This window comes from Peromyscus maniculatus, chromosome 20, assembly GCF_049852395.1.
Source record: "Peromyscus maniculatus bairdii isolate BWxNUB_F1_BW_parent chromosome 20, HU_Pman_BW_mat_3.1, whole genome shotgun sequence".
Classification (NCBI taxonomy): Eukaryota; Metazoa; Chordata; class Mammalia; order Rodentia; family Cricetidae; genus Peromyscus; species Peromyscus maniculatus.
Window position 1 is genome coordinate 59,577,069 of NC_134871.1, and position 20,671 is coordinate 59,597,739.

A 20,671-nucleotide genomic window follows, 5' to 3' on the forward strand; every position below is an offset into this window, starting at 1 on the left:
GCAATTTCAATCACAGGAAATCTCACACAAGTCTTACTGAAAATATTGGTACAGGTCACATGTGCCCACCAGTGTGTGTATGAAGATAGATTTCTGATTGGTAGGTCTAGGGATCCCTTTCATCTTTTGCTGCCTGCAGACAGGCTCTTTCCCTTCATCTCACTGATGAAATAACTTGCTATGGTATCTGTGCTGGGGCTCTCATTTGCTTCCTCTCTGCTCCTTAGAGTAGTGCCCCTGTGAAGCCTTTGCTTCCCATTTGAAGAGCTGGCAGATGCAAGGCTGGTGAGAAACACCTTCTCATTGGAAACCACAAGACAGGGAGCAGTAAATCACCAAGAAAGTTTTGTTCGTAATTAGTCTCCGCCAAAACATTAATAAGCAGGTGAAATCATGAATTCTCAGACACAAATAACTGATGACCGACATAACGGGGGAACCACGGTACAGACGAATAATACTCTGTAGTATTGGAACACTTAGAATATGTCTTTAAATGGTCCGCACACCATTCTGTACCTATTGAATCAGATTTTCTGAGCATTCATCTCCAGCCTGACAGGCCAAGGTTAGCATTTTCTTGTATACCACATGATTTAAGTTTGTTACCCTTGTTTGCCTCATTGGAGAGGCAATTTGAAATGTAAGAAATATTGCCACGTTATGCATTTTACTGGAAAGAGTTGACGTTTTTGTTGAAGATGTGTGGACTGCCAAGAGGCAGAAGGATGATCCTTGAGAGCTGAGGTATGATGGAGTCACACGGACGTCTTCTCCATTCCTGGATCACTGCTTCCACTTTCTTCATCAGGACTGACACAGCTTAGCCAGCAAAGATAATGCTACAACCTACCTTGCATAACAATGAGACGCTCCATTCCTTCATCCATGTCCTGAAGGAGAAAGGAGGTTGAAACTCCTTAATGGCCTGGCCTAAACTTTGTGCTATTCTCCAGCATATATGAGATTTTGATTCATTCATGTAAAATGAACTGAACTTGAGAACAATGTATGGCAATTTTATTTATTCCAAAGTTTGAGAGCCATGGGCTATTTTAATTATAAGGGATATTTCTTCCAGTTTTTCTTTCTCTTGGAATCACCTAAAAGATATTTCCAAGAATATCGAATGGGTAAGGATTTGAAATAACCTCAGCAACATCATCTGTTGTTTAAATATGAGGGTTTTTTATTTTTATTTTTAATTTATAATTTAATTTAATTTTACATATCAGGCCCCCCGCCCTCCCCTCACCCCCCCATTCCCATCTCTTCCAGGGAAAGGACTCCCCTGGGGATTTAGCTCAGCCTGGTAGATTCAGTCCAGGCAGGTCCAGTCCCCTCCTCCCTTCACCCAGGCTAAGCAAAGTGTCCCTGCATAGGCCCAAGGTTCCAAACAGTCAGCTCATGCACTAAGGACAGGTCCCGGTCCCACTGCCTGGGGGCCTCCCAAACAGTTCAAGTTAATTGGACTGTCTCACTTATCCAGAGGGCCTGATACAGTTGGGAGCTCCTCAGCTTTTGGTTCATAGTTCATGTGTTTCCACTAGTTTGGCTTTAATGATAACAGAGACTAAACAATGTCACATGTGTGATGCTTCCTCTCTTTTTTTTTTTTCTAGGATGAGAGTCAGAGGGGTGGCTCTACCCCAGAACTGCTATATTGGGGAGCAGTGGCAATAGACCCAATCCACAGGAACATGTTGACAATGAACTGTAGCCTGGGAATTGGTGGCCTAGGACATGAGACCAATTGCTTTGCCTTAGAGATTCACTGTGCACTCTGAATTTGCACTAATGTTTACAATGACTTTGGGGAGTGACTTTGTCTACACTGGCCTTTTTCAACTTGTTTTAGTAGACCCCTCATATTTTCAGCAGTTTTCTTTAAATACGTACTGATTTCTTTCAGATTTTTAAGTCCACTAAGTTGAATTTATTCTTATAGTGTTTTGTTATTTTATTACTTTTTTGGGGGAAATCTTCTAGTGCAGTGGTTCTCAACCTTCCTAATGCTGTGACCCTTTAATACAGTTGTGGTGACCTTTAACCATAAAATTATTTTCATTGTTACTGCATAACCATAATTTTGCTACTGAGTGGTGTCTCAGTTCCTGACACCACCAGAGCAATATGCTCTCTGATGGTCATGACCCACAGGTTGAAAAATGCTGTCCTAGAGCGTGGCACTGGCATCTGTATTTTATTCCTAGCTTGTATTTCAACTTTAATTTTCTAATTATTTCATTTTCTAGATTAGCTCACTAACATGTATTTTGTATAGCTTTATCAAGTTAGTTTCTACAGATTCATTTATTATACATTGCACGTTTTTAAATGCTAAGTCTCTATCTGTCACACACACACATCAAACTTTATAAAGTAACTAATAGACTGTAATGTTTGGGGAGTGATGGAACCTCTCTGGCCAACAAATCCAAAAGAGGTAACCCATTTCTTGCACTGAGCTTTTTATTAATTTATTGATATCTAGTTGGGGCATTGTCATCCCTTTATAGCATTTCTGTATTTATTTTTTATATATGTGAATATATGCATGTTTTAGGAGGTCTCTATAGTCATGGTTAGATTTTCATGTGAATTTTTTGAAAGGTTATTTATCCATCCCTCTATTCTTTTCTCTATCCTACTCTCCTACCCTCTACCGTAATTTAACCCTGTCTGTTCCATCATTCTCCTGTAAGCCCTTGTACCATTGTATTCTATCCCCCCTCACTTGAAAGTCTCCCTGCCTAGGGCACTGTACTAATTTCTTTACCCTGACGAGTCTTCCAAATGAACCATATATATCTGATGATTCCAAGATAGCATAAACAAATGAGACAATTTTTTACATTTGTCCTTCTGTGTCTATGTTACCTCATACAGAGTGATAGTTCCAGTTCCATCCATTTACCTGCAACTTTCATAACTCCATTTTTTCTCAACGGCAAAATAATATTCTATTGTGTAAATATGTCCCATTTTCATTATTTATTCGTCAGTTAATAGACACCTGGAATGTTTTTGTCTCCTGTCTATTGTGATAGAGCAGTAATGAACATGAATAAGCAGTTTTCTGTATATTGCAGTTATCTATATGTTAGAATATAGAGTACTTTGGGTATATGTCCAAGAGTGGCTGGTATGGCTGTATCATGTGGTACATGTCTTTCTAGCTTTTGGAGGAAAAGCCACACTAAGTTCCACAATGGCTTCACCAAATTGCATTCCCACCAGCAGTGAATACTTAGTGTTCTTCTTTCCCCACAACCACACCAGAATTTGTCATTAATTATGTTTTTAATTTTACAAATTCTGACTATAGAAAGATTAAATATCAAGTAGCATTCATTTGCATTTTCCTGATAGCAAAGGATGCTGATCTTTAAAAAAAAAATGAACTTAGTTTCTGTCAAGTTGACAAAAAAGTATCTGGTGCAAAGTTCTTGATCCATTTGGAGTTAAGTTTGTTCAGGGTAAGAGATGAGGATTTGATTTCATTCTTCAACATGCATCTATCCAGAATAACCAAGCATATTTGCTGAAGATTCCTCTTCTCCACTGTGTATATTGTTAGCCTATGTCAAATTCATGTGGCTGGTAGGAGTGTGTGTTTATTTGTGTGTCTTCATTTATAACCTGTTAATTGATGAGTATGATTTTTGCGCCAGTACCACATTGTTTACATTACTTTAGCTCCATAGTATAATTTGAAACCAGGAATGGTGATTCCTCCAGTGGATGTTTTATTGTTTAGGGTTTTGGGGCTATATTGTATCTTTTGTGTTTCATACGATATTTAAAATTAGTTTCTCAATTTCTGTGATGGATTTTGGTGGAGATTGCATTGAATCTGTAGATTGCTTTTTGGTAGGGTGTCCATTTTAACAATACTAATTCTACTGATCCATGAGCATGGAAAAATCTATCCGTCTTCTGGACTCTTTTTCAATTTTTTTTCAGTTCCTTAAAGTTTTCATTGTATATATCTTTTGCTTCATTGATTCAAGATGCATGTGCGTGAGCACACACGTGCGCGCACATGTGTGTGTGTGTGTGTGTGTGTGTGTGTGTGTGTGTGTGTTTGAGAAAGTTATGACTGATATTGTTTTCCCAATGTCTTTTTCTTTATGTTTATGTGACTTTACGAAGCAAAAGTGAAGATAGCTTACCCAAGTTAAACAATTACGTTTTTCAGGTTGGCCTTTTCAAATTAGGACTAAATGATTTCTTTGAGAAGAAATGCTACTCCCTGTATCCTCGCCTTCTATCTTTCTCTGCATAGTATCTTTGCTTTTGTAATGGAGCAGATGGCGACTGTGAAACTTCGACTCTCACTGTTCTTAGCTTTTATTAGACAGACTAACAATGTTTTGTGTTCAGCCCCCTTTCTGGGAGCTGCTTGGTTTTGTCTTCCTGGGGTGACTGTCCTTACAAAGGGTGAGACCTTATATGTTTGAGAAGGTTTAATTCGAGGCAGAAAGTAGTAGAAATTCAATTTTGCTTTAAATCCAATTCACAGTCTGTTACCAGGTCTTCAAGTAAGGGGTAAGGCTAGTATTTTTATCTTCGTCTGTCTGGTTCTTGTATTTCTAAAATTGGTTCCCTATTGGGGAAAGGAGGTGCGATTAATTATCACCCTCCAACTGCAATAACCACCAGGCAGTCTCTGCAGGGTAGCTGGGAAAGCAAGGAAAAGCAGCCTACAGGAAGACAGAATACAGGGACTTGAGAAAATAAGCATGGATGAAATACACAGCTCAAATGACATTTTAATTTCTTATTGTAGTTTCTTCTTCAACTCTAACTACATTTCTCTCTCCCTTTAGATTCCAAGAAGTACATATAAATTTTTTGAATAAATTTTTTGGGGGGTATATACTAGAACCCCCTGAAAACCCATTCTAGGTATTATTTTTTCTACCAGGTTAGAAAAGTATCTAAATTATATTTTAGTAAATAGTTATGCTACCCAAAGGATTACGCTCAAATTCTTCTAAGAGCTATCTAGGATCACATACCAAAGAATACCATGGTCACAGGCTAGGCTTCTGTTCCACTGTGGACATCTTCATCACAAGCCTTACACATGGAAAAACAAATAGGAATAATAAGAAAGAATTTGTGTAAGATGGATTTCAAGGACTGAAGTCACAAGCTGCCCTCTGTAATAACTCGGTGTCCTGAATCTAAATGAGAGGAGAGAGATGCAATCTAAATTTATTATAAACAGTCCACACTGGGTGGTTGACACGTGGGGGTAACTTCAGTTTGAAGACCACAAAGTGCCTGAGAACTAGTTAGGTAATGTCAAGTCATTTATTAAAATTTCAGCTATATATAATGTCATCTTGAATAAAGTATGAGATCACTTCAGTTGAAGGGCATGAAATCATGTGGGCTGACTACATTAGCTTTGCCTGCTTTATCAAGATGTAGAATGTAGAGTGAGTAACTCCAGCCTCTAAACCACCCAAACGTCCCATTCAGAATCACTTTTGCATGTACATGTGCCAAATTAAGAAGAGAGAAAAATTTTGCAACTGACAAAATCATTTTGGTGGAGACAAGTTATTCAGGGAAGGGAGTATTAGAATATTGCTATTCTAATAAGAAAGAAATGAGTTTGATACTAACTAACTTCTTGTGATACAATTGCAGTATGCTTGGTGCTAAGTAACTATGCTATCACTTTGTGTTTTACCACTTTACATTGTCTGAGGTTACTCACATGCTTGGGTATTTTGAAGTCTTGTGTACTGACCCTGGATTCTCCCTTCTGACTAGAGCTCTATTTCCAGTTCTTTATTTTTCTTTCATCTTTTCATCTTTAGACAGGATCTCCTTAGGCTGTCAAAGCCTTGATATTGAAATCCTCCTGCCTCAGCCTCTTAGATGGCTGGGTTTACAGGCCTGTGTACCAGGTGTGACTTCACTATAATTTTAGAATACATTCCTATTTATTTTTAAATGTTTCATGTAAACTAGTAGGTTATGCTGGCAACAGATTCATATCTCTTATTATGTTTCTTGATCCCATCAATTGACTATGACAAGTGATTGATCTAGACCATCTCAGATCATCACACAATGATAAAAATGCCCATGACACAATTCTCAGGCTGTATCCCTATTAGTGAGCCATTTGACATTCATATCTACCAGAAGAGTACTTTTCTTCTGAGAAAATGTTTTAGGAGAACCTAAATAGATAGAGTTAAATCATTGCCCAACTTACCTGGAAGAATAGAAATATACAAGTTATGCAAGTATGCAGGGGACTTAGAGGACATCTAATTCTATGTATCAGGAGAACTGGAATGCACTAATGAAGTTCACAGGCAGAGGTTCACTAATCATTAAAATCCAGTGTAGTGTCACCATATTAAGTACCTATTCACTTTCAATGTGTAATTATGTCCACCTTTTAATAGAGCAATCATGAGGCATATTACAGTAAAAAACCAATCAACCAACTAAGCAAACAAACAAAAATTAGGAAGAGAGAGAGAGAGAGAGAGAGAGAGAGAGAGAGAGAGAGAGAGAGAGAGAGAAAACAGTTATAGAACTTGAGTCAGGAAGGCTGGAATTTTCATACCAGGAGTTTTAAAAACCTCTATAACCTGTATGCTAAAAGATTTAAAGTAAACACAATGTAGTATCAGATAGATAATGTAAGCCAAAATAAGGAATTCATAAAAAAGGACTCAGAACAGTGCTGCTATATTTCAAAAGCATTCTGTCAAAAAATGAATGTCTGGCTGGACCTGATTCAGTTGTCAGAGCTCTTACCTGAATGCACAAAGCTTTGTGTTCCATCTCTGTCACCACATAAACTGTTGGCAAATCTATATTCCCACCACTGAGGAGCCAGAGACAATAGGATCAGAAGTTTAAGATCACCCTCAGGTACCTGGAGGCCAGTGGGCAGAGGTACATGAAATGGTCTCAAAAAATTATAACAAAGAAGAAAAGTATTTTATAATAACAGGGGAAGAAGTCTACCACCATTTACCACAAAATGGATGGAATTGGAAGACATTATGTTAACTAAATAAACTGCAAATGGAAAGATAAGGGCCCTGGATTCCTTCTAGTGTGTGACCATTAAAAAAAAAATGAACATAAAGAAGAGTACTGATTACCAGTGACTGGCGCAGGGAGGTAGTACATAGAAACAGGAAGAGAGATCTGATTAGTTTGTCCTATGTGTGTTTGTTAGTTACAAATTTAAAAACGATGTATGCTTCTCAGATTGTTGTAGGAATAAAAACCAAAACCACATAAATGTTTTTTAAAATGATTGATATAAGAGAAACCACATAGAGCTAGAGAGAAGCCTCAGTAGCAAAGAGTATTAACTATCCTTGTAGAAGACTCAAATTCTATTCCCAACACCAATGTAGGGTGACTCACAACCACTTGTAACCAGCACTGGTGGGGTCCAACACTTCTAGTCTTCAAGAGCATCTACATTTGTGTGCAATACCCACATGCAGACACACACACACACACACACACACACACACACACACACACACACACACACAAGCACACACGCATGCACGATTTAAAAAAAATTAAAGAAAGAGAAACCCTGTAAATTACAGAACAATGACTTTTGGTGTGACAATGTGACAATAAATGTATAGAAAAACAATGAAAAATGTGTTTTTATAGTCTATTTGAAATGTTTTTTCTTTATTTTATATTATTTAATATATATTATGTGACCAAACATTATTTTCTACATTATTGGGAAAAATCTACATTATTGAGTAAGATCTACATTATTAATACTAAAACTATTTTTGGTAGGTGAAGAAAATGCTTCCATGGTGTCTTAGGGTTGCTATTGCTGTGACGAAACACCATGACCAAAAAGCAAGTTGGGGAGGAAAGGGTTTATTAGATTAGGCTTACACTTCAGCATTGGTGTTCATCACTGAAGGAAGTCAGGATAGGAACTTGAACAGGGCAGAATCCCAGAGGCAGGAGATGATGCAGAGGCCATGGAGGGGACCTGCTTACCAGCTTGCTTCCCATGGCTTGCTCAGCCCACCTTCTTATAGAACAGAAGACCACCAGTCCAGAGATGGCACCACCTACTATGGACTGGGCCCTTCCCCATTGGTCATCAAATGAGAAAATGCCTTACAGCTGGATCTCATCGAGGCATTTCCTCAACTGAGGCTCCTTCCTCTGAGGACTCTAGCTTGTGTCAAGTTGACACACAAAACCAGCCAGAACACGTGGTAACTGAAGTTTCTGCATCCTCAGAGGCTTATTTCTAAATTGTTATGTTTATTGTACTAAATGTTCGAAACCAAACACCAAAGCCTGAGTATTCATCCAGAATACAGGGAATTATATGAAAATAAATTAACTCTCTCATTAAGGACCCATCAAGCAGAGATGAAAATAATACAATTAAGACTTAATTTCTTTAGTGTCATTTTGTACTAGTCATTAAGCTAGACAAGTTCATAGGAAAATCAATCATATCTGTCCTTCCACAATCCAGAATATCACTTCATCGACAGCACACAGCAGGCACTTATTTAGCAAGGAAGGTAGCATGGAAGTTTTGGAAATTGTCTCCCACTTAGTTTCTCTATTTGGGCATGTCTCATTTGGCCACAGAAATCACCCCTCTGGCATCTTGGTTTCTTAGCATTGCCACACTCATTTCTCAGTTACTCAGCTTCCTTAATATTTTCAAGACTCATGGTCAGTCTTGACCTGTGACAACCAGTAATAGTTGTTCCCCTACCTCTCTTCTAAACATGGAGTGCTTGGACTCCCATCTCTGGTCTTCTCTTATCTGTTTCAGTTCTGCTAATTCTCCAGTTGCTACTCTGCATTCAGCTTGCTCAACCAGTTTGTTAAACTACTGATTGTCTCTTCATCACTACTTCCTTATCTATTCACACCCACATGTCCCACTTGCTACCTGGCAGAGCCATTACTGGGACACACTGCTTGGTATCATCGCATGCCCTTGTCTCATCCTACCTTCGTGTCTTCCCTTGGCATGCAGCAAGCTGGCACACCGTATAGTGGCACCTCACACCCTTGTCTCTTCCCACCTCCACCTTGTCACTGACATATGACGTGAATCTACTGTGACACACCATCGTTTGGTTTAACTTCATAACCTTGCTTTATTTTAACTCATGGTGATTAAATTCAACTGTCCACCCACTGTTCAAAAATGTGGCTGGAAGGTCTGGAGTGTAACCACAACCCTGAGCTCCCTACCTGTGGAAGGAATAAGCCACAAAGATCGCCCCGCAACTGGGTCACCTAAACCATTCACTCTCCCATTTCATTCTAACCTGCCTGCTTCTCTTTAAACCACTGGCAGTTCCTTCCCATGGATAATCATGCTTCCTATATCCTTGACAAAGCAAGGGACCACCCACATCTACCCATTTAATTCTCATTTGCAACCATGTCTCTATTTTCTTCTTTTTATGCCATTCGCCAGTAGACAGTACTCTTGATTCCATTCCTGTCTTGTAAAAGACATTACTAAATTCTCCCTTTCCCTTACAGCCCCACTTTTCTCCTTGGTCTGCATGCTGTCCACCAGAAGATGAATGCTAACCCCCCTTGCTTTTCCTGTAAGGGAAATCGTTTACTGACCATGAACTCCTGCCACTGCTAGTTTTCTTTCTCTGTTTCCAACCAAATACCCTTGAAAAAGTAGCAGTTGATACTCACTTTCGTTGTATTTTCAGTCCTTTTTCCTTTGAAGCTACTCCGATTAGGTATTTGCTCTAAATATAGCAGAAAATGACAGCAACTTATAACTTGATTAATCCATCCACCAATCTTGAGGTTTTGTCTCCTAGTCCTAAGCCTGGCTACTGTCCCTCCTTCTTGATACTCTGTTTCCACACAGCCTGGAGACACATAGTCACACTTACTCTTTTTTGCTTTCCTTTGATACAACCTCCTCATCTTTTGACCTTTAGGATCACCATCCAATGGAGCATCTCTGTCCAGTGAGAAACCTTCAGCTGTAATATAACAGCGGTAAGAACCAGAGTGCTCCTGAGGACTTGAAAATCAGCAAGTTCAGCTGATGACTCGAGATTTCATTCAACATTAAAGTTCAGAGTTTGTGACCATCTGTGGCTGATGCACCCTGCTCCATCCACGGACATAGAGTTCTGTATCTATACCTGTCCTTACAAGCCCAAAGACCTACACCTTTTAGAAACTGCCTCATAATGTTCTCTTAAACATCTCCTGTGCTTCTAGCTTAGATCTTTTTCTGACCTTCAGATTCCTGCCTCTTAATTTTCCACTTGAATGAATAATTGGCAGCATCAATTGAAAATTTCCACACCCCCTTGGTACTTCTGTCATCCCTCTCTTTTCATTGTCTTCCTCACCAATACCTTGGCAGGGATTTGCTCTAGGATCTCCCCCATGGATACCAAGTTCCACATACAAAATGGTGCATGGTTTGTATACAGCTCACATACATTTTTTCATGTACTTGAAATAATCTTTGTGTTATTTAATCCTAATAAAGTATAAATGTTTATATAATAATTGTTATACTTCCACTGTTTAGGAAATAGTAATAAAATACTCTGCACTTGTTCAGTAGAGAATCTCTTCAGATATTCTAGATCTCTGATTTTAGCTTTTAGGGGGCTGACTCTACATCCTAAAAGGTGCTTGTTCAACAATGCTGGTATATTCCTGATAACTTCTAGTCTCATGCCTCACTTACAACCCCCTCAGATAGCCCTTTGGCTGTAGTCAAAATTAGCATGAATTCTGATGTTTTCCATTAGCATAACATCTCTTGCCACTATGACAGTAGCATCTTAATGGTTCCAATACTTGAGTGTTTGCTCTATCTTCCAACAAGTGTTTGGAATATTATTGCCAGAGGTATCACTTTAAACATAAATCATGTTATTTTACATCTATGACCAAAATCCTTTAATAACATCTAACACACTTACAATAAAAGCTCATACCTTTGACTTTTAACTCTCCATGTGATCCAGAATTTTTGTTATTTCTCTGTCCTCATCCATTACTACTGTTGTTCATTTCTGTTACCATCCATTAACATGGACCTTCTTGAACTATTGGCAGAAAACAATAGGCAGGATCTTGACTTATTACTAAAAAGAAATCATGGGCTGGGGAATCAGTGATAGAGAACTTTCAAAATACACTCAAGTTAACATCCAGCACCACCCAAAAATAATATGTGTGTATTTAATCTCTATGTATATCAGTAATTTCATCACTCGGGAGTAATACATATATTCCTTATGTAGAGAGACTGAGCCATTATGGAGACTGATATTAAAATGTTATCATTTTATTGTGCTATATTCATTTTTGTGGAGACTTAATTACTTCAAAGTTATTTATATTTATTTTTGTTTATTTGTTTATATTTGGTTTTCCAAGATAAGAGTGCTCTGTGTAACAGCCCAGGCTGTCCTGGAACTCATTTTATAAATCAAACTGGCCTTGAACTCACAGAGATCCATCTGCCTTTTCCTCCCGAGTTCTGGGATTAAAGACATGCACCACCCCCACCACCAAACTCTGAAAAGTTCTTAATTACTTCAAAGACTGAGTGGATTACAACTTCCAAAATATGGAAGTCCATCTTTGACTAAATTAATTGCAGTGACTACAAGCAGAGCCATGTATTTCTGGTTCCAGAATAATGTTTGTTTCTCTCTTGCTCTAAGCTATAGCAGTCATTAAGAACTGCTTTCACCAGACCATACACAGAAAATAGACATTTGGCAAGAGTCTAATGGTCACCTTACTTAGGGGTGTTAAACTAAAGTGTTTCATCAAAGCAAGGATTGCCCTCAGATGGTGAAGCATCTAGTTCCTGACTGCAAAGGCCTGGAGTGTTTACTTACATCAAACTGAGCTCTGTGAGTCATTTCCAGATAGTCTGTTGTATGAAATAAGGGTGTAGGAGCCAGAAAAAGCAACTCTCAATCTATTCAAAACCCCGAGCTAATTCCTACCTACTAAAGAGTAGGTTGTGTTCCTAACGTCAATCAAAATCCCAGAGCGAAGTTACAAATGCCACAGAAACAAGAAGGGACACAGAGACTTCCCTCCAAATGACAACCAGCACCCAAGGCAACACACTGCAGGAGCCACCCAGAAGTCTTCCTGGAGTGGAAATATGCCCACGTAGTAAACTTCTACTATTGAGCCCGAAAACAAATCTGAAATGAAGTCCATGACCCTGGAATTTACTGTATTCTCTTGTGCCTGCTTCATAGACATAAAATTGCTCATATTAGCATTCACAGCTGAGTGTGTGCTTTCTGCTCTGCTAGAAAATTGTTTAGTAAAGGTTTTGAAGAATATGAGTCTATTTACAAATGTCTAAGAGCAAGACCATATTCTTCATAACAACAAAACCCATAGCTATCTCTGAAGCATCCATGGTATTAAAGCTCCCCATGCCCTGGTACAAATGAAGAAGAGACTATCAAGGCTTTAGTCTGAGTAAGTTGACTGACTGCATGGAATTAATTGAAGCACACTGTCTTAGCAGTGTGAGTTTACTGTCCAGTGGGTACTTACTAAGCTTTTCTGAGAACCAGTAAGCCATATGTCTGCTGTCCTATCTGTATAATACTTCTCTCTTGTCTTTCACAGTAGCAATTTTGGTTTAGGTTCATCATGTACTCATATTCCTAAAAGCCATTCTAACATATTTGGATGCTCCAAATTCCTGTAGGATAAACTAGTTTAGGGAACAGGCTTATAGGACTCTTGACCTGAATCTCTTTGCTCTGTCAAATTGGGATTTTTCAGGGCACTGATTTTTCTTGAATTAGAATTATAGTCAATTTTAGTAATTAATGTATCTGTGGATACTTTGTACATAGAAGTAGCTATCTCATAGAGACAGAAGAGTCAAAGGTTGACCTTGGATGAAACAAAGCCAGCCTGATCCTTGACTAACTGCTATTTTATAACCTAATGATGCACTGTGAAACCTTACTCTGGACAAAATGACCCCCTGACTTGTCAACATATGACAATGGTGCAGGCATCATTTACAGGAATGAGAAGAAATTGCAAAAGGCCCCAACAAATTACGTGATCCGAGTCAGTGACCTTGAAATTCTAACCAGTTTTGTTATATTTGTCTAATGTATACTTTGCCCTCTGATAGGTAGTATAACACAGCTTATACATGAAAACTGTGGTGTGAAATTTGCTTATCCATGCAGAAAAGAGAGGAAGTAACTAAGGAGGCAGAGTAATAATAGCTCATAAATGATAAGGAAAATGATAATGCCTTCGTGTATGTGATCTCACTTGCTTACATTCATGTACGTGTGCATATAGCTGAAACAGTGATTCAGAAGGGTAGTGCCTTGGTTTATGTCAACTTGACACAAACCAACAAAATTTTAGCAAGAAGGATTCTTATTTAAGAAAATGTCTTCACGATATTTGCTGGCAGACAAGTCTAGTGCATTTTCTTCATTAATAATTGATGTGTGTGGTCTCAGATCACTGAAGGTGGCTGTTCCAGGATGTTTTATTACACTATGAATCCAGAGACTGCATTATTTACTGGAAAAACCTGTTTCTAGTTGTGGTGTGGCTAATCCCTAGTATACACCTTTAGTCCAAGAGCTTTCTGTTTAATATTGTAAACAGGATTCAATAAAATCCACCATAGGTCAAGGGGCAGAGCAAGCAACCAGTTTATAGGAAGTGAACATAAGGTGATTAAGAAAAACCATAGAGAGTAAAGGAGAGTCAGGAGGATGGAAAGAGAGACACAGGAAGTAGAAGGAAGGGGTATTTTAGTTTGAGAGGGCTCTTTTGAGACAGTATAGGAGAAGGAAGCTTCAGGACATCAGCAGAGGAGAAAGGTCAGTGGAGTGCTTTCTCTGCCTCTCTGAGCTAGCAGACTTTCACCCCATCATCTAGTTCCCAAGTCTTTACTGAGGTTTTGATAAAAACAACATTTGGGCTGGGCAGTGGTGGTGTACACTTTTAATACCAGCACTTGGGGCTGGGGGAGGCAGAGGCAGGTGGATCTCTGAATTCAAGGCCAGCCTGGTATATAGAGTGTGTTCCAGGACAGCAAGGACTAAACAGAGAAACCCTGTCTTTAAAAACCAAAACCAACCCAACCCAAAACAAAACAAAACAAAACAAAAGAAAAACAACATTTGGTGCTCCAATTTGTGGAATGACCACATGGACAGAGAAATCATGCCAGCTACAGACAAACTGAGAAGACTTCAGATTTGGTAAGACACCTGAGAAGTACTTAAGGAGAGAAATAAATAATATTAAGTGGAAAAATCTTTCCCACATTAAAGATGGGAAACATCATAACACAGGGCATTAGGACCCTGTATAGTGCTACTTTAGATGGCTTGAAAATAGAATCAGAAGATGAAAAAAATAAATGACTTAACTGAGATTGACATAATACCAAGTATAATCACTATCAGTCTGGTAGTTCCTATTTCATCCTGAATAACCATAGTGATTTTTTTGTGCCATATATGAAAAGTGAATTGATAAGATACAAGTCTTAGAAAGACTTATAAATGAAAATAAGAAAAACACTAAGACACAGACAGAGGGATTTAGACAAGAACCTACTGCTTCACTGCATGATGAAACTGAAGGGGGCAGCCCAAGGTTGTTAGAAAACCAACCTTAGTTTATCCAGTTACTATGCAAGAACTACCAGGAGATGACAGGCACCCCCATGATTATCAGGAAGTTAAATGGAATCCTATAGACATGTTAGATTTGAGGAGATTTAAGGAAGAGGTCGTTTCATATGGTGTGCATCCACCCTGTGTGAAGCAGATATAAAATACTGGGCAACTCAGAACAGAATTATCCCTCAAGACTGGAAAGATTTGGTAACAGCAATATTGGAAGCTGGTCCTCAGTTACAAGGGAGAATATAGAAAGAGGAAACTAGGGCCTTAGAACAATGAAATAAGGCCAGAAGTACTAATATTTCCCAAGATCAATTACTAGGTGATGGTCAAAATGCTGAGCTACAAAGACAGTTTGAATTTAATGATCACACCTTGTTTATATGTCATTTAGCAGCTTTAAATGTTTGGGAGAAAACAGAAGAATCAGGAAAGAGGTCTGAGTCATTTACTAAAATTATACAAGGTCCGAAAGAAGCCTTCACTGATTTTTTTTTTTACAAAGATTGACTTCAGCTATAATGGAATAGTATCAGATTCAGAAGTCAGACAAATATTAATCAAACCTATAGCTTTTGAAAATTCTAATTCAGAATGCAAAAGGATGATTAGTCCTTTAAAGGAAATATCAGCACCAATAGATGAATGGATTAGAAATACAGCTTATATTGGATCTCATGTTCATGATGCTCCTCTTATAGGAGTAATTTCTAAAAGTTTAAAAAAAATGAAAATATCAGATGTTTTAATTGTGGTAAGCAACATAATTTGAAAAGATATTGTAGGAAAGGTATTCCTAGAAACAATGTTTTTTCTAGAGATAATCCAATAAGAAGACTCCAGCTTTCCAGAGTATGCAGACAGTATGGCAAAAGCTGGCATGGGACTAATGAATGCAAATCAACAAGGGACAGGCAAGGTAACCCTTTCCCATTAGGAAATGCCCTAAGGAGCCTTAACAGACCATTGTATCAAATTGGATTCAATCATTCCCTGTCAGTATCAGAAAAATTCATCCACAGAGAAATTAAAAGATTTAATGACTGTTGTTAAAAACAACACTGCTCTGGGTATAATCAAAGACAGAACAGCTTCAGTAGATAAAAAAAAATGTAGGAGAGTCCAGAAAACAAGTATTTTGGCAAACTGCTATAAATGATCAGAAACCAAAGCTAAAAAACAAATAAATAACATTGAAACTGAAGGTTTAGTAGACACAGTAGCAGATATAACAATACTTTCACTAAAATATTAACATCCTAATTGGCCTCTTCAGGAGGTATTCAGCTTTTAGGGATTGGAACTTTCTCTCAGGTAAAACAAAGTGCAAGATGGGTCGAGTGTATAGGGCCAGAAGGACAATAGGAAAATTAAAACCATATAAGGCTAATATAGCCATGAATATATGGGAACATGATTTGCTACAGCAATGAAAAACACAGATTAACATTCCTCCAATCTCAGAAATAAATAATAGAATAAAGAATGTTTCTGAGAAGACATTAAAAGGTATTATCAAGAACAGTCACAGACTACTCAGGTTGTATATCAGCAGAACACAACAGTTGTTGGCTTTTCAGAGGTACCAACAGCCCTACCTTTAAAATGGTTAACTGACAAACCTCTCTGGGTGGAGCAATGATCTCTGACATCAGAAAAATTACAGACACTAGAATAGCTGGTACAGGTGCCGCTAAATGCTGAACATATTGAAGAATCGACCAGTTCTTGGAATTCTCCTATATTTGTCATCAAAAAGAAATCTGGAAAATGGAGAATGTTGACAGATTTAAGAGCCATAAATAAGGTGATTCAACCAATGAGCTCTTTACAGCCTGGAATTCCCTTATCTTCTTTATTACGTAAGGGACAGTCTATTATAGTGATTGATTTAAAAGACTGTTTTTTGTTTTTTTTTTTACTATACCTTTACAATAACAGGCTAATGAAAAACTTGCCTTCACAATGCCTACTTATAATTGTGCTCAATCTGTTAAAAGGTATCAATGAATGTCTTTCTACAAGGAATGTTAAACAGCCTTGCTTTGTGTTAATGTTTTGTACTAGCTTTTAGAAATAATTAGTCAACACTTTCCTCAATGTAAAGTTTATCATTATATGGATGATATCTTACTTACTGGTTCAGATGCAGATACCCTAGAAAAGAATGTTTGATGGAGTAAAGAGAAGTTTGCTTTGTCAGGGATTGCAAATTACTCCTGAAAAAATACAAATAGGAGAGTCTATCAATTATCTAGGATATAAAATAGGTTTACAGAAGTTTTGACTACAGAAAGTACAAATCAGAAGAGATCAATTACAAACTCTTAATGGTTTTCAAAAATTGCTGGGAGATATTAACTTGTTATGGCTCACAACTAGATTAGGTACTCAAGAACTAAGTAGTTTATTTCAAACCTTACAAGATGGTAGAACTTCAATAGTCCAAGAAAATTATCAGATGAGGCTAAGAGATAATTGGCTCTAGTAGCAAAGAAATTACAGAATGCACATGTGGAGTGCTTGGATTCAAAGCTTGATTGTATTTTAGTTATTTTGTCTTCTACTCATTCTCCCACAGGAATTCTTATGCAGAGAGAAGATAATATCCTAGAATGGATATATGTAGCATACAAACAGAGTAAAAAGTTAAAGACCTATGTATAAAAGGTTTCTGGAGCTGGGTGGTGGTGGCACAAACCTTTAGTCCCAGCACTCGGGAGGCAGAACCAGGCAGATCTCTATGAGTTCGAGGCCAGCTTGGTCTACAGAGTGAGATCCAGGACTGGCACCAAAACTACACAGAGAAACCCTGTCTCGAAAACAAAAAAAAAAAAAAAAAAAAGAAAAGAAAAAAGAAAGAAAGAAAAGGTTTCTGTCTTAATTCTATTTTAGAATGTTAGACTTTAGATTGCCACATTGTCCATGCCATCCTGGAGCTTTTGAGTTTTCTTCTTAAATAAAAAGAATACTTTTGTTGTTTGGTATTAAAAATGCAATTAAGGGATTTAAATGTTTTAGGAAATTCAAAGGGTTGCTACAGTTCAAACTTGTTTTCTAAATCTCTAAGAGGTGGAGTGATTCGGAGCTAAGACAAAAATATTTGAACAGGGCAGTGGTAGCTCATGCCTTTAATCCCAGCAGAGACAGGGGGATCTCTATAATTTAGTTGTTTTCTAAATTCTAGAGTTACAGTGAACAAGGTGGTGGTTGCACACACGTTTAATCCCACAAACTCAGATACAGCTCCTAATTGGCGTGTTTACACACTAGAGAAACCACATACCATATTTACAGATTATTATAAAAACCCTTTACAGGGTTACTAGAAAGGAGCTAATTTCCAATGGGGACAGGAACAAAGAGCAGCTTTTGTGACTGCCTGTAAGGTCTTCTCCATGATGCAACACTGACCAACATTGAGTCAGATGATACTCTAATTGTAGATATCACATTTATTGGCGAATTGGCAACTGGGAACTCTTCATTAACCAAAAATGAGTCCACCAACATTTGCCTGTTGGCTTCTATTGCAAATGCTTTCCATATACAGAGAATAAATATTCTCTTTGAGACACAAATTAGGACATCTTAGGAGGCATGGATAACCTTATATTCAATCATTGCCAACCACCCTATGGTCATAAGGGTGCCTCTTACCATGATGGATTTGATCTGTTCGGAGGCAGAGTCCTTTGCAGGCTTAGCCATGGAAGGAACGGTATTACAGTGGAATTGGTATCTATTTGAATTTCCTTTTGACCAGAATATGGTAGCAAAGGGGTCTTCTGTACCTTCCTCCACTGAGGAGATAGCTCAGTTGCCCATAATCTCCATCCCTAAACCACTCCCTTCCTTCTCCCAAAGAGGCACCTATTGAACTGTGAGGACCAACACAATGGTCAGAACATTCGGTTAACGCATGGTTTACTGGTGGTTCATCAACCACTGATGGAACCAAAATGAATGGAAAGAGGTAGCCTTTCCATTAGGAAAGGAGATGGAATACTGAGGAAGGAACCACAAAATCAGTGCAGCACTATTAGCTGTTAAACAAACAGCTAGGAAAGCAAAAGGAAAATCTCTATCTTCTTCCATTCATAGTGCCTGTGGAACGGTGTAGCTATATGGTCATCAAAATGGAAAACCACTAACTGATAGATAAGTGGCAAAGATATCTCATCATGAGAGGCATGAATGGAAATGACAAACCCTAACAAAACCTATAAAAGACATCAAATTTTACATAGTTCAAACAGACAAGACAGACAAAAATGTCTCAAAATAATGAAATCGTAGACAAATTGGCATCATGTTTAATTAGGACTAGAATATTAATATTTGCCAGGGAACAAATTCAGAATAAATCAGCAAGAACGATAGATTACATATTTGAAAAAATTTGAAAGTTTACCCCAACACTAAAAAATAAGGAGAAATGGAGAACTAAGTTAATTGAGGCTAATCCCATGAGAATAACTATGATAAGAAATCCATAGCCAGGCAGATGCTTACACCTTTAATCCCAGTACTTGGGAGGCAGAGAGGCAGGTGCATAAGAATTACAGTGATTTAAATTTAAAAGCCTGCAAATGGGATGCTGAAATTCAAAGTGAATGTCTTTTGTGATCAAATACACTTAAACTAAATACACTTAAACCCTGTATTTATATATTTAAAGAGAAAGGGTAATATAGTTATATTTATCCACACTACTAAGGTATATTTAGTTACAAAAATTCAAAAGAGTTTTTTTAGTTGAATAATATTTTTTCTGTTGCCAAAAAAAAAAAAAAAGCCTTAGAAAAGATATAGCCTGCCAAAAAAGGAACCCCTCTGAATTATGATTAGGACAGGGTTTTGCTTTTATCTTTCCAGGAGAATAAAAGCTTCCAACTAAAGAATCTAGAGACCACCAAACAAGTGAAACAACTGAACATCTGAAGATAGAGGATGGACATCAAGAGAAAATGTCCCAAGAAAAAGAGTTCTGTGCAAACAGTGGCCACTTTTGCATTGACTGCTGTGTTCTACCTAGCCTGGGCTGCCCCTAAGCTGACAAACACCACCCAAAGATCAGCTTCAGACTACAAATGTCTTAGGACATTCAAATTTCTGAGTTCATATGAGACTGACACAAACATTTTACAGAACTTTGAACTCAAAAAATAATCCCGAGACTGCCAAATACAACCAAGGAGGACATTGTGGAAAGCTTGGCAGAAATAGCTTCATTAGTGTAAATAGTTTTACTGTGTTAGAGGTAAAACCTTTCCTTTTTGTTTAGACAAAGCAGGGGAAATGTTACAGGATATTTGATCACACCTTGAACTCCGAGATTGCGTTATGTGCTGTCAAAACCTGTTCCTAGTTGTGGTGGGCTCAGCCCTGGCACACACCTTTAATCCAAGAGCTTTATGCTTGAATATCGTAATCAGGATTAAATAAAGTCAACCATAGGTCAAGCAACCAGTTTATAGGAAGTGAACATAGGATGATTAATAGTAATAAATAATAATAATAATAATAATAATAATAAAACCAGAGAGTAAAAGGGAGTCAGGAGGATGGATAGAGAGATGCACAGGAAGTAGAAGGGAAGAACATTTTAGTTTGTTTTTTTTTTTTTTTTGTGGGGGCAGCAAAGGAGAAGGAGGCTTTGGGGACATCAGTGGAAGAGGAAGGTGCTTTCTCTGCTTCTCTGGACTAGCAGGCTTTCACTCCAGCATCCAGCTCCTAAGTCTTTATTGGTAAAATTGAATGATTGAGATTTTGTTAAAAACAACAGGTGGGCAACTCTCTGGAAGGTGGTCCTGGATGGTATATGAAAGCAGATAGACAAAGCCATGGGGAGCAAGTCAATAAGCAGAATAATCACGGTCTCTGCTTCAGTTCCTTCCTCCAGGTTCCTACCTTGAGTTCCTGCACTGATTTCCTTTCATGAT

The 20,671-nt window shown here is 37.9% G+C and overlaps 1 long non-coding RNA gene across 3 annotated transcripts in view; it reads right to left on the reverse strand.

Moving 5' to 3' along the window:
• Positions 1 to 651: 651 nt before the first annotated feature.
• The window catches only part of LOC121824356 (uncharacterized), a 28,235-nt gene continuing 8,215 nt past the window's right edge, over positions 652 to 20,671 (reverse strand). Inside the window, exons 2-6 of one of the 3 annotated variants that reach the window (XR_013046550.1) lie at positions 16,865 to 16,945; positions 11,007 to 11,117; positions 9,730 to 9,785; positions 5,025 to 5,085; positions 652 to 893 (exon numbers count right to left, since the gene is read on the reverse strand). This is a non-coding gene — a long non-coding RNA (uncharacterized LOC121824356). Of the gene's footprint in view, positions 894 to 3,284; positions 4,707 to 5,024; positions 5,193 to 9,729; positions 9,786 to 11,006; positions 11,118 to 16,864; positions 16,946 to 20,671 lie in introns of those variants that run through there. The other 2 variants (XR_013046551.1, XR_013046552.1) reach the window with 2 other exon arrangements.